The sequence below is a fragment of the Nuphar pumila genome, chromosome 3, assembly GCF_984573655.1.
Source record: "Nuphar pumila chromosome 3, dmNupPumi1.hap1.1, whole genome shotgun sequence".
In the NCBI taxonomy this organism is placed as follows: Eukaryota; Viridiplantae; Streptophyta; class Magnoliopsida; order Nymphaeales; family Nymphaeaceae; genus Nuphar; species Nuphar pumila.
In genome coordinates, this window is record NC_143251.1 from 91,904,552 (window position 1) to 91,919,965 (window position 15,414).

The window sequence follows — 15,414 nt, forward strand, 5'->3', positions numbered from 1 at the left end:
ATTCTAGTTTATTTCTCAAATTTACTAGAATCAAATCAATTTTCTATATCTAACTCAATTTCGGATCCAGATCCAATTCAAAATCCAAATCTGAGCTTTGTTGTCTAATTTTTAAATTAAAAATTACAAAAATACCAAAAATAATTTCTAAAAGGCTCAGACAGTCCATCCGGTGTTCGTTTGGATTCACAGCTCTATATTTCTCGGTTCGAGGTTCAAAACTCGAAAATTTTCTCAAATTCTGAATCCAAACCTGTTTTCAGAAGAATCTTTCAGAGAATAGCCTTAAATTCTCGAAAAACCCTTCTTTTGTAAATATTTTTGAATTTTACAAAAATATGTCAAAATCCTTTATTTTCTCGTAAATTTTAGAGTCTTATTTCAAAAATAACAAAAAAAATTAAATTAAATTAGAAGATACCAAGAAAATAAACAAAAAATTCAAAATACAAAGGAATGCACAAAAACCTCTTTTGAGAAAAGTTTTAGGACCTTGTTTTGAAAAGTCGGAGAACCCTCCTTTTTGAAAAATCACAAAAAAATTGCAACTGTCTCATTTTTCTCTCTGCCTCGTTTTCTCTTTCCGTCTCGGTTTCTCCCTCGGTCTCGCTCTCTCTCTCTCTGTCTCGGTTCTCTCTCTCTCTCGCAGGCCCCTCCTGTGGAAACCTCCATTGGCTATCAACCTTTTTCCTCTCTTCCGTTCATCTCCAACGGCCCTGCTCATTTTCCCCTCTCAATGGTATGATTCCCCATTCGATGGGCATCCCTAAACGATCATCCCCACCATCAATCTGCCATCTCCCTCTCTCTCTCGCATGCCCAATCCTCCCCCTTCTGGAGAGTTCTCTTCTCCAGCCACCCTCGATCACCAACGACCTCCATCTTCTCCTCATCCAACCATCGATCCCCAACGATTTTTCTTCCAGACTTTTCTTCCCCTCTCGATAAAAGGGGCGTAAGGGGAAGGGAGCAGGGGGAGAAGAAAAAGAGAAGCAACCTCCTTGAGAACATCATCCAGCAACATAAATGATTGGTCTACCCTTTTTGTCCACCTTCGACCCCAAACCCCTCTTGTATCCATCCACGAGTTACCCGAATCACGCTTTCACTGCTCCTCTCTTCCGAAATCCTTGCAAGCAAGTGGAATCAGTAAGCTTCCTTCTCCATTTTTCACTGAAGGAACGCCGAGCTTTACTCCTTCACAACCCCTGTTAGTGCTTCGAAGATTGCAAGCCATCCGAAGGAGATCAACCATTCCCTGCAGTAATCAAGCCACGGAAGAAGCCCCCTTCTCCTTCCTTCAGAATCTCTGTAAACTGGGTAAGTTCTCTTCTCCTTTTTCTGATTTTTCCCTTGTTTTTCCTGTTTTGAGCCGCCATTGACGCACCATTGTTGGTGTTGAGTTGCTTGTGCAATATTGATCCATCTTTGTGCAACAACAACAGAATGGATTGATTCCGACATCTCTCCTTGTCATCTTATTCTTTAAATTCTATTTTCCTTTCCTTCAGTATTAGATTTTGATGGTTCTATATATTATGATTCCATGTTATATCCTGCTTTTATGTTGATTCCCTTTTCCCATTGCAAATCTTTGTGATTCTTTGTTCCACTTTAATAACTAATCCCTGTGGTGATCGCCCATCGGTGTTCGAACATATGATTGTTTGATCATTTGCTGAGATCTTAAATTTTTGTTTCCATCTGCTTTGCCAAGGATGGCTCCTATTCATCATGAAATTGGGTTTGTTTTAAGGATGGACATCAACCCCTGTTGTTGATCGGAAACCAACATCCCTCCTCATTTTACTCTTTGTAATGAATATTTCTGCTATGTTGAAAATATTTCCTGGAGTATGCTTGAGAAAAGTTTGAAGTTGATGCCTACATTGGATCTGGGATAAACTCTATGAGCGATTCATAGTGAAATCCCTCTCGTTTCACTAAAGAAATTCTCCTGTGTACACCACTTCCCCTTTTCTTCATAGCTTGTTATCCTATCAGGGGTGTAATTTTACATTTCATTTGGTAAGTCTATATGTCCATCGAGTTATAGTAGCCATAGTTGAATATCCAGCATGATCTCTGGTTCTGGAAGTTGAGGGTGTTATCGTTCTATCATTTTTTTTTTAATTTCTTGTTGATATCCCGTTAAGCTACATACTGAAATAAAATGTCAGTAGTGTCATGGTCACTGTTTTTCTGCATCTCATCTTTTGATCATTTGGTCCCCTTGGCAAGAGGCGATTTACCTAAATTTTTTTTTATCAGTATTTTTATCTGTTGGAGGTCCCATAGTTAGCATTTTACGTATCAAGTATTTATTTCCCATTGATCAACACTATAATTGAAGCCACTGAGATAGCCTCCTTCAGCATCCAATAAGATGCTTTGGTCCATAACCTGCAAGATCTGGAAAAGCATAGGTAGGATAAATACGGTGTAAAGGGAAATGACCCAGATGATAAGGTGCAGAGCCTATGAAGGAAAGAGTCTAGGTCACTACTCTCGCTACCCTAGAACAAACGAATGTAGAGATGTCATGGGGTTCACTTCATAAAAAGGCCCGAGAATCCAATTCAAAACCAAATGTGAAAATGATCATTCTCAATGGTGCTTATATGCGAATTTTTGTTCATTACCAGATGGTATGGAATTGGATCAGATGCAGATAATTCCACAGGTTCCCATGATGGCTCTGGCCAAAGTGGGTCAGTCAGCTCTTTCAGTTAAGATTTAGAAGAATGGTGGTTTATCTGCAAAATTATTTTAGAATATATGTGTTGAATCCCTATGCTCACCTTTGTGAATAAAGTCATCAGTATGTGAAGTTTTCGTAAGTCTTCTATTGCATTGACAACCCCCTTTCCTGTTGTATTTCTTTGCACACCTACAGCAGTGCTTAGCACTGCTGTAGCCATGTATGCATCTACAGCAGGGCCAATGCCCTATTGTGGTACTCATACTTCCCACCATACTATCCAGTTACTTTCTCAAATATGCTGTTACCAAGGCACCCATTCCTTCCATATTGAAGCCTTGGATGAAGAGCAATTAGCAGACTTGCATTTCAAGAATTGTCAATGCTCACGATCTGTACCAGTTGGTCATCAGGAAAAGTTCTCCTTCCCCTTCGGCAGAGTGGCCTATGTTCATAATTCATCTCTTGAAGCCATCGAGTTAAAGGGTGTAAAAGGTAGTGTATAGGCTGAAGGATCTTGCCAAAGACTTGCTAAGGAATCATCCAATGCTCCATTGATCTGGAGTGTTTTCTTTCACCTTGTCCTGAAGTAACAACTGTTGACAGCAAGATTATGATACGCTTTACTGAAAATTCAGGTATGTCCTGTTGTAATAAGCGCCCTCAGAAGCCCGATCCTTCATTGTTTCTTGGTACAATATTCTAATTCTGATGAGGAGCATGCTTACTGATAAAAGTTTTTTTGTTTTTTTTTTCTGTTTTTGCAGTCACTATTATGTATCCGCAATAAATTCTTTGATCCTCCTGCACTTTAAATATGCTCTCACACATGCCTTGTCATTTACCATTACACCATCATCGACATTTCATATAATTTTTTTTTTAGCTATAGTGTCATTGGATATATGCCTTCACTTACAGCAGTGCTTGGCACTACTGTAATCTTTTATAGACTTACAGCGGTGCCAATGCATTTGCTGCAATGTTTCTACTTGCACCTACAACAGTGTTTGGCACTGCTGTAGCTTTTTAACATATCTACAGCAACGCCAAGGCACTGTTGTAACCTCTCCTTCAGACCTTTCCAGCAATGTCGAACATTGTTGTAACCTCCTTTTCACATTCATTTTCCTTTCCACAGTTGTCTACAATGTTTTTTTTTTATGTTATCAACACCATATCCCAACTACAATACCACGGCACTTTCCCTTCTGCCATTTCATAAAATTGTGTTCCCAGTCATGGATTATCCTCTTCAACTGTTGTGATCTACTGTATAGTTGCAAGACAACCTTTGTATATATGGCACTCATCTCAAATAGCATATCTCCATTTCCTGCACCCATATACATATGGCATCACTGAGGGTCCTTTGTAATGTACATCCTGCAAAACATCGTTGCATATGCACATTGCAGCATGTTATGTTAGATTAAAAGTCGGGATTTCACAATAGGTAACATTGTCTGTGTTTTATTGTAGTTTAGGTACAGTCATAGTTTAGACCACTTATTCACTACCAACATCATCTCCATTACCTGCAACACATACACATAGGCATGAGCATCTCATACTGCATATGCATATGGTGCATACCTATTGTATATAAATGTCACATATGCATATTAGGATTGCATTTCCATGTGTATTTAGGCCTATACCTAGGTAGATATGTCCTTATAAGCATTTAGATAAAAATACCTTCATATGAATATGTACTTAGTCCTATGTGTTTCACATACATTCTTCATTTAGACATATGAGTGTTTCATCATCTCATATATAAAGTGTTGCTTTCTTTCCATATGCATTTTTTTTTTACCTTATGCTAATTCGATATTTGCAGAAAATGTGTAAAGAGTGTTGCTTTCCTTTGAGATTAAGAAATTTTGTAATTTCAATTCCACTCAAAATCTGTAATAGTTAGATATTAAAGAGAAATTTTACTTTTTCAGTATTAGATTAGAATGTATGAACATATATACTCTCTAGAAATGTATGTTTCATATCATCTTTCTCTTTTATTGCAAAATGTCACAAATGGGAACACGAATGGCACGCGCACCATTTTATAAGAGGTGATTGAATCCTAAGTCGATGATTTGCATCAATGGCCATAGTCAGGGTGTGAACAAAACTTAGGATTTTCATCTTTTATGGAATAACATTGGATCCACACTAGATCTCCTTAAAAAAAAATCATCATATTTTCAAATATTTTCTTCCTTTATTAAAGTTTAATTTAAAATTAGCTCAAAATATATATCAATGGCCACAGTCAGGATATATTGAGAGTTAATTTCATTTTAAACTCTATACAGGCACCAAATGTGTTTTATTCTTCACTTAAATTTAAATATGATTATTATATAATACATTCAATGACCATAGTCAGGAATGTATTATATCTTCAATCTTATTTCAATTCACTTAAAGAATGAAACATGCTTTGCAAATTCAATTTCAAATTCTTTAAATTCATTCATCATTTAGGATAGAATTGCATCATATTTTCAAAATTCTTTTTCAAAATCCAAGTGATCTTGAATATCTTTCTTCAAATTCTATTTCAATTCGTCAATTCTATCTCATTTCAAATCTCAAAATTCGGTGATTCCTAAAGTTTTAAATTCAAACTGGGTTTTTAAAACCAGATCCATCTTTAAAAGTCCCATTTTTGGATCTTCAAAAGATCCAAATTCCACCTTGGGTTGTAAATTTAGGACCCAATTCCATATTGGATTTAGACGTCAAATCCAACTCCATCTTGGATCTCAAACTTCAGATCCAATTCCATTTTAGGATTCCAGACTTTGGATCCAACTTCATTTAGGACTCCAGATTCCGGATTCAACTCCATTTTGGATTCCAGACTTCGGATCCAAATCTATTTAGGATGTCAGATTTCAAATCCAAGTCTATCTTGATTTCCAGATTTCAAAACCAATGTCATTTTCAGATCCCATCTAAACTTCTTAAATCCAATTCTATTTTTGAATTCCATTTTGGATTTCTTAAATCTAAATTTCATTCTGATTTCAAACTTTAAATCTGAAATTCAATTCCATTTCAAAATTTATCTCCTCTCCTAAAAATTCAGGTTCAAAATTCAAATTCAAAGTCCATTTTTGACTTTGAAACTTCATTTCTTTTTTTTTTATCTCAGCTCCAAGTCATTCTTTTCAAATTCAAGATTTATTTTTCCAACTCTGATTATTTCAAATACTTAGAACTTCAAACATCTCTCCAAGATCTATCTCAAAGTTCTAAGTTAGATTCAACTACTCAAAAACCATTTCTTCATTTCATTATCAAGTTCATCTCAGAAATACTTGGGAAATTTTCAAATCATTTTTTTCAAAAGAGCATATATCCTTGCATTCACACAAGCATGATTCCTTGTGCATTTTAGACTTAGAATAAATTCTTAGATAATATTTTAGCAAAGCAAAAAGGCATAAATTTGATCCTTGGTTCGATTACCCCTGGTAAAAGCGCCAGGAACGGTTGAACCTTGTACCGACGAGCGAATCCCGTCTCCCAAGTTTCCTGCAAATATTTCAAAAAAAATGGAGGTGAGTAATTTTCCTAAATATTTTCAAAATTAAGGTCAAGTGAGACCTTCGCGAAAGAGTTCCTCTCTCTCTTCTTTTCTTTTCTTTTCTTTTCTTTTCTCTTCTTTCTTCTTTTCTGTCTTTTATTTTCCCCTTCAAAAAAGGAAAAATAGAGGTTAGAAAGGAAAAGAGAAGGAAGAGAAGGAAACAACAAGAGGGAAAATTTTGCGATGATCACAATTGCCAAAATCATTCAAGAAAAAACTCGTCTTGGTATGGGTAAGACTTGTGATGAAGTCTTGGTTATATCTAAACCTAGCAACCATGTCAAGACTTATAAGCCTCTACACTTTGAGAGGCAAAATAACTGTAGTAATAATAATAACTATAGTGGAAGAAGAAAAATGATTATTCGTCATCATTGTAATGGACCAGATCACATTAAACACACTTGTCTAAAGTTAAATGAAACTTTCAAGTATAAGGTTGCTTCCATTGTACAATCAATTTCCAAGAAGGAAGATGAATGCAAGAGTGAATAAGATCTTAAATACACACTTGGACAAATATCCATGTCACTTTAACAAATTTTTAAGGCAACTTCTTCTAGATCAGGTGCTTCTATTGCCTCCACATCCTCACCCGGTACGTACTCTTGGATTATAGATTTAGAAGCATCTTTCCATATGACTCTCCATGAAAATGCCTTAACCAATATATGCACCAATTCAAATTTATCTTGTTTTTCTATGGCCGATGGAACCATTTTGAAAATTAAGAGTATAAGAACATTAAATTCTAAAAATTCTCAAAAAAAAATTGTTCCAAAAGATAGAGTTGTTCCCAAATTAAATTTAAACATTTTTTTCATTTCTCAAATTACTGACCATAGATGTGAAATATCTTTCTCATCTAATGGTTGCTTTGTATAGAATCTCTAGTCTGAGAAGCAAATTGGGCAATGCCATAGGAAGAGGAATCTTTACTTTATGGACTATTTGTCTCTTCCTTTAAGCTCTTTTTATTCTTATGTCCAAGATAAGGGTATTGAAACTTGGCATAAAAGACTAGGACATCCAAGCTATTCTAAAATGTATTTTTTTTCTTTTGGAAACACATTTTGTAATGAAAAAGATATGACTTGCAAAGATTGCATTCTTGAGAAAATGAAATATATTCCATTTTCAAATAAAACCTTTGTCTCAACAAGACCTTTTGAATTGGTGCACTCAGATGAATGGGGTTCATCTCCGATCATGTCTAAAGGTGGTTACTCATATCATGTGACTTTTATTGATGATTTTACTAGGTATGTATGGGTCTAGTTTCTTAATCTTAAGTCAAAAGTTTTCTCTTTCTTTAAAAAATTTTATATGAAAGTTAAAAATCAATTTCAAAGCAATATATCTAATTTTAGATCAGATTCGGGTGGGGAATATCTATCTAATGATTTTCAAAATTATCTAAAACTAAATGGAATTTGCCATTAAAGATCTTGCCCTAGGGCACCACAATAAAATGGGCTAGCGGAAAGAAAACATAGGCATATAGTAGAAACTGCTAGAACATTACTTATTTCTAAAAATATTTCCAAAAGTTTTGAGCTGAAGTTGTTTTAACTTCTACTTATTTGATAAATCGAATGCCATCATCCACTTTGAAAAATATCGCTCCTTTTGAAAAACTTCTCAAAATAACAATTGACTTCAATCGTTTGACAATTTTTTGTTGTAAATATTTTGTGCTTTTACACAAAAGAGATAAGTTATCTCCAAAAGCAATTGAATATGTTTTTATTAGATATGGTGAAAATAAAAAAAGATATAGATGCTTTGATTTCAAAAATAACAAACTTTATGTTTTTAAAGATGTGACATTCTTAGAAGATGAAAATGGTTTTGAAGAATATGATAAGGAGGAAATTAACTATATGTTTTTATATGATGTATCTCCAAGGAAAGATATACATGCTAATAATGATTCTTTGAATCATTATGAAGTTATAGATGATACAAATCATGAATATTCTAATATTAGAACATCACCAAGTAGTGATGACATCATTGATAGTTCTTCTAAAAATATTCAAGTTTATACCCAACATGACCAAAATAACCTTAATAGTGTCTTAGAAAAAATTACTCAATATAATGAATCCATAGAAGAAACTCCTTTTAGAAAAAATTACTCAATATAATGAATCCACAAAATAGGTTTGTTTCTTATGAGACATTATCTCCTAACTATAGGACTTGCTTAATAACTTTACATTCACAGCATAAGCCGTCACATTATAATGAAGTTAAAAATGTAAAACCCATGCTTTTTACAAAAAAAATGTATCAAATCTAGGTTGGATCCAGATCCGAAATTGGGTACCCCCACCCACCCACCCACCCACCCATGCCTATTTAAAGCACGCAGGTGAGGGTTTTTCTTACGCAAAAGAGAAACCCCTTCTTGTGCCACTTCTCCCTCTCCATCTCACTCATCGTGTTTTGGCCACCCAACGCCGGCAACCCCCCCCCCCCGTTCGATGAAACTCGACCGACTCCTACTCTTTCTATCTGTTACTCTCTCCACCATTTCAGTTTCCCTCCCTCTCATAGCTCCCGCCTCTCACAAATGACACGCCCCCTTTTCGGCCACCTCTTAGATGACCCCCCCCCCCCCCCCCCCTTGCGTGCTGAGTTAGGAAAGGGGGTGCCATCCCCTTCCTCGTTGTCTTCTTTGTCTTCGTTTTTCTTCCTCTTCTTTTCTCCTTCTGTTTGCAACAGAGGGGAGGGCACCTCTGCCCTCCCCCTCTCTCGCTCTAGAACAGGTTTACAAGGGAGGCGCTCTGTCCCTCCCCCCTGCACCCTCTTGGCAGAGGAGGGGCTCGACCCCTCCTTGCACCCACTGTTTGCAATGGAGGGGCTCAACCCCTCCTTGCACCCTCAGTTCGTAAAGGAGGGGATCGACCCCTCCCTGCTCCCTTCTGTCAGGCAAACAGAGTGGGGGTTGTACACCTACCCCCTTTCTCTGTTTAATCAGGCTGGCGGGCAGGGGCATGCCCCTTGCCCCTCCTTCTTCAGACAGGATGGTGGGCAGGGGTTGCGCCCCTTCCCTTTTCTCTCTCTATTAGACGGTGGGCAGGGGCTACGCCTCTAACTCTTCCTCTCTTTCTATATTGATCAGTGGGCAGGGGCACAACCATGCCCTATTTGGGGACTCAGCCCCTTTAAATTCGAGCATTTGAGTATACTCGGTTAAGTATTCACCTTTTATTTTTTTGCAGTTGTACAACGGATCTTGCTTGTGCCTCAAGGCTCGAGCCTTTTGTCCCCTACACCCGGAGGCATCAGCAACCTCGCTATTCCCCTAGGTAGGGAAAAGTTGCGCAAAGGACAATGGATGAACTAAATTAAGCAATTAACATTTAAATAGAAAAGAACAAAAATATATATGTATATATATATATATATATATATATATATATATATATATATATATATATATATATATATATATATATATATACGCTTTTAACTCAAGGATGCAGTTTTGTGATCTTGTCCTTTCCTTTATGTCATTTACTGCTTTATGTCTTTACTTTGTCGTCGCGCTTTAGTGCACAGGATTTTGCTTTCGCATTTACTGTTTTTTGTCTTTACTTTATCGTCGAGCATTAGTGCATAGGCTTTCTGCTTTCATATTTATTGTTTTCTGAATTTAGTTTGCCACTGTGCTTTAGTGCACATGCTTCTGCTTTCGCATTTACTGCTTTCTATCTTTACTTTACCGTCAAGCATTAGTGCATAGGCTTTCTGCTTTCGCATTTACTGTTTTTTGTCTCTACTTTGCTGCCACTCTTTAGTGCACAGGCTTCTGCTTTCGCATTTACTGGTTTATATCTTTACCTTGCCACCGCGCTTTAGTGCATAGGCTTCTGCTTTAGCATTTACTACTTTATGTCTTTACTTTGTCGTCACACTATGTGCACAAGTTTGCATTTTAATACATGTGATTAAATAAATGCAACCTCACAGGACGCACAAGAGCGTATACTATTTTCGCCCTTTTAAAAAAGATGCTAGTTTGCATAAAGATGCTACAGTTCTTAAGAGGGGGATTCCTTGCGTAAATCCATCCTCCTAAACACACAGTCTCGCAAAGCAAAGTTTGAAAGCCTTGTAAGTTGCAAAATAGCAACTAAGCTTTCCCAAGTTGGCGTATTTGGGAGAAGTGTTTCAGATCCATGGCGATCTTATATCATGAAAGTTGTATTTCTGTTTCAAAAGACTAAACATGTCAAAATAAGTTATTTGATTACATCATGTGTTTGCAAAACAATGAGTTGGGTTTTCTTTTGAGAAACCCATACCCCTCTCATTGTAGCTATACTTTTAGACAGGTACGATATATTTTTACTATGATGAGTAGGATTATAGGTCTGTGGTAACCTCGAAATGTGCGATGGGCACTTTCTTGAAATCACATAAATGGTGACGATTGCCTTCACAAGAAATATGCTTGAGTTAGTTTGAAAGACCAGAGCATGTAGAATGGGTCATCAATTAAATAAAACCTAACACACCCATTCACCTCTTGTTTTCATCAAGGGAGAGGATGAATTGGTATAAAAACTCCAATGGACAGGTTGTTAACAACCACCCTTCAAGAAAATGACTTGGTGTCCCCAGTCATCAGAGTTAGAGAATAGGACTACCAAAAATTATCCTAGGTGGTAGATCCCATGAACTTCTACATAAGTAGGATACATCCGTTGCCATGAATGCCTTTGGAGAATCCTTTCTCAGTCACCGACGGTTCTCTTTGGAGTGGACTCAGCTAGCTATCCGGGGTATCAAAAAAATATGACATAATAAACCCCCGAATCAGTCTCAGTTGTTTTTACACTTTACGCCTTTGCATACCCGTAGGCCAGCTAATATCAAAACAAAGATATCTTGCTCATAATACTTACTGAATTGTGTACCATGTACAAATTTAATGCATATGTTAGATTTGCTCATATTACTTGTTGAATTGCGTATCATACATGAATTTGATGCATATATTAGATTTGCTTATATTACTTGTTGAATTGCATATCATACATGAATTTTATGCATATGTTAGTTTTATTCACAATACTTGCTGAATTACATATCATGTATGAATTAAATATTTTTGCTAGATTTATTCTTTATTGTTTTACTTATGCATCTACCAGTTTTTCATGAAACTGACCCACAGGTACTGGTGATGATTAAGTTTATGAAATGAGCGATGGCACGATTGCAAGATGGCTTCAAGATCTCACTATTTTTGTTGGCATTCTGCGTTTAGGATACATTTTAAAGTTTTGCATTTTGTATAAGGGTTTTCCTCAAAAAATCCCATTTTGTATAAACTTGTTATTTCCTTTTAATGCATATGGTTTTCTATATGGTTTGCGAGAATTCAATCTACTGTGAAATTGAGGTTTTTACGCTAATGCACCCAAGGTTGTTGACTTGTCTCTTTTCTTTTCGAAAAATCATTTTCATTGATTTACTACAACAAAAAACTCTGAAAAATAAAAGGTTTTCTATTCTCCTTCAATTATTTTGAAAGGTTTTCAAGTTCAAAATTTTGGGGCGTTACAACTTGGTATCAGAGCGGTTTTGAAAACAGTGAATCTTGATCATCGAACATCAGTATCGCACTGTAAGTAAACCCTTTTCTGCTTTCAAAATTTTCATTGCATAGTTATACTAAATAACTTCACATGTTTTGCTTGAAGTTTCTGCTTAAAGATATGGACCCTCTTATTGGTGCTAAAAGCGGCCCGAGTAGTGGCATGCGTAGGACATGTGGCCGCTCACTAAGGGGTAGGGGCCCTTTCATAGAAAGGAACAAACGTATTATGTCCAGAATGGATTATTGGGCTAACCGGCCACCCCCACTCACCTTCACTGATGCTTGTGGTGTTGCACTTCCAACCGTCTACCAAGCACCCTTAGCTGCGACATGGGCAGCAATGTATTTTTGAGAGAACGAGCACACACCTTCGCATATGCAGATTAACCAGCAAACTGCGCCGGGCTCACTGGAGGAAGAAATCCCCCTGGATGTTCAGGAACAATGTGTCTTTTGTGGAGAAACATGGCACACAATGGATGCCTATCACCTCAAAGAGGCGTATGACATAACAACATCAACAACACAGGAATGTGAGGACACAATGTCCTTAGTCCCATATGCTTTAGGACTACCTATGATGGATGGGTTACTACCTCACCCAACAGGTGCTCCGGGCAATGCTTCGCCCACCTACTCACCCTCATCTGATTCCCCGATGTACACTCTGGCTTCACCAATTTATGTGCCAGACTCGCCATAGTACACACCCACAACACCCAAAAGAAAGAAGAGAAAGAAAGAAGGAAGGAAACTCTTTGCAAGGTCTCACTTGACCTTTATTTGAAAAAGATTTGAAATTTTACTTGCTTCTATTTTTAAAAAATTTACGAGAAAATGGAGAGACAAGATTCGCTTGTCGGTACGAGGTTCAACCATTCCAGGCGCCTTTACCAGGGATAATCAAACCAAGGATCGAATCAATGCCTTTTACTTTATCTAAATTTGTCTAAATGATTATTCTGAAAATCCTAGAGGCACATTAAATCATGCTTGTGCAATGAACTTTGAAAATGATGATTTGAGATATGATTCATGCTTTTGAAAATATTTCAGAAATTTGGATATTCCAAGGGATTTTCAAACAAGTTTTGAAAACGTCTTTGAAAAAATGGTTCAAAAATTGAACTTGTTTTGAAAAACTGAAATTTGAATCTAAACTTGGAATTTGAAATGAATTTGTGATTTGAAAAGGAAATTTTGGAAGTTGAAATCCTAACTGAGATCAAACATTTAAAATAGATTAAAATTTGAATTGAAGAAGGAAGATTTGAAATTGAAAATAAATTTAGAAAAGAATGAAATTAGAAAAATAAGGACTGGATTTGGAATTTTGAAATTGATAAATCAGAATTTTGAAAGGGAAATAGAATCATGAAATTGAAAATTTTGATCTTGAGATTTGAAATTAAATTCTAATTGAAATCAGGCTTTGAAATTGGAATTCAAGATTGAATTTAGGAATTGGAAATTGAAATTTAAAGTTAGAATGGAAATTAGATTCAAATTGGAATTTGAAACTCGAAATTAAAGTCAGATCCTGAAATTGAAGTTGAAATTGGAACATAAGAATGAATTTAGAAATTGAAAATTTAAAATAAACTTTGGATTTAGAATAGAATTTGAATTCAAGTTTGAAATTTGAAATCAGAAGAGAATTTGAAAATTGGACCAAATTTCAAAGTAAATCTCAAAATTCAATTTGGAATCTCAAATTAAATTTCAAAACTTTGATTTAAAGTTGAATTAAAACTCATGATTTGAACTAGAATTCAAAAATGAAAATAATGAATTTGGATGAAATATATGGAATTCAGAAAGGTGAAATTCAGAATTGAAAGTTGGAATTTTGAAATAAGATTTAGAACTAAATGGAATTGAAAAGATGAATTTGAATTTGTAAATGAAAGTTGAAAATGATTTTGAAACTGTATTTGAAAATTTATCTCAAAAATCACTTGAAATTTGGAAAATAACTTGAAAAATAATTTGAAAAGGAATGCAATTCTATCCTAAATGATGAATCCTTTAAAATTTATTTAAAGATTGGAATTTAAAAGCATATTTTATTCTTTAATAGAATTGAAATAAGATTAAATCATAATACATTCATGACTATGGTCACAAGTATATTATAATCTAATCTATATTTGAATTCTAATAAAGAATAAAATAAATTTTTGTGCCTTTATAGGATTTAAAATGAAATTAACTTTTAATATATCCATGATTATGGCCACAAATATATCTTAAGTTAATTCACATAATAAATTTTGATAAAGGAAGAAAGGAATATTTCAGACAAATATGATGATTTTCAAAAGAGACCTAAGCGGAGGTCAAATGTTATTCCATAAAAGATAAAAATCTTAAGTATTGTTCACATTTTGATTATGTCCATAAATGTGAATCATTTACTTAGAATTATTTACCTCTTATTAGAAAAGTGCACGTGCCATTCGTGGATTTTTGAAATAAAAATAAGAATGAGATGTCACAGGCAATTATGAGATCTATATGCTCATACATTCTATTCTAAGCTAAAAAGATAAAATTCTCATTAACATAGAATTATTACAATCTTAAATATTGGAATTCAAATTCCCTAATCTAGAAAAGCAATCTAAACTCTTCATGATTTTCTTGCAAAGAAATGAGTTAGCACAAAGCAAAATGCAAATATAAAGGAAAATGGAAAGTATCATGTCAAAACCTATATGCTTATGGCTAAGTGTGATATCTATATTAATGAAGGGCATGTATGTGCAAATGTATATGCTAGTACTAACGAAAGAAATGCATATACATGCATATGTTGATGAAGGAAATATATATACAGGTGCATATGCATATGCCAATGAAAAGGATACATATATAAGTGTATATGCATATTCCAATGAAATTATAGCAGCCCCATGGGCTACTATGGATGTCAATGACAACATGTCATGAATGAGGAGTGCAGGAAACATAGGCCAATGATATCCATATAGGATGGTGCAAATGCAGCAAATGAAGGGAATGAAGGTGATGTAATGTATAAGATGCAGGAGATGATTGCTATGCAATGAATGTACCAAGTGGAGTGTTGTGGTGCAGTGAATGGTGCAAAGCGATATGTTGGAGTATAGGTGCTGCTGTAGGTGTACATGACAAGGTATTACAGCAGTGGAGTGGAGTGATAGTGAATGCATAGATGCAGGTAAGGATGATTCAGTGGACGTGCAAAGGACATGCAATGGATGATGTGGTGATGACAGCAAATGTTTGGAGAAAGTGAAGGTGATCATACAGGTACAGCAAGGGTGTGGATGCAGGTGCAGTAGGGGAAGAAGTGAAGGTGTTGTGGGTGGTGCAGTATTGTTGTTGTGATGTGCAGAGATGATAGGAGGTGAAGAAGTGAATGTGGTGTTGTGATGACAGCAGGTTTTGTGCATTGGTTGATGTGCAAAAATGCCACAGATATGTTGTGTGGCCTATATGAAAATGAAGAAT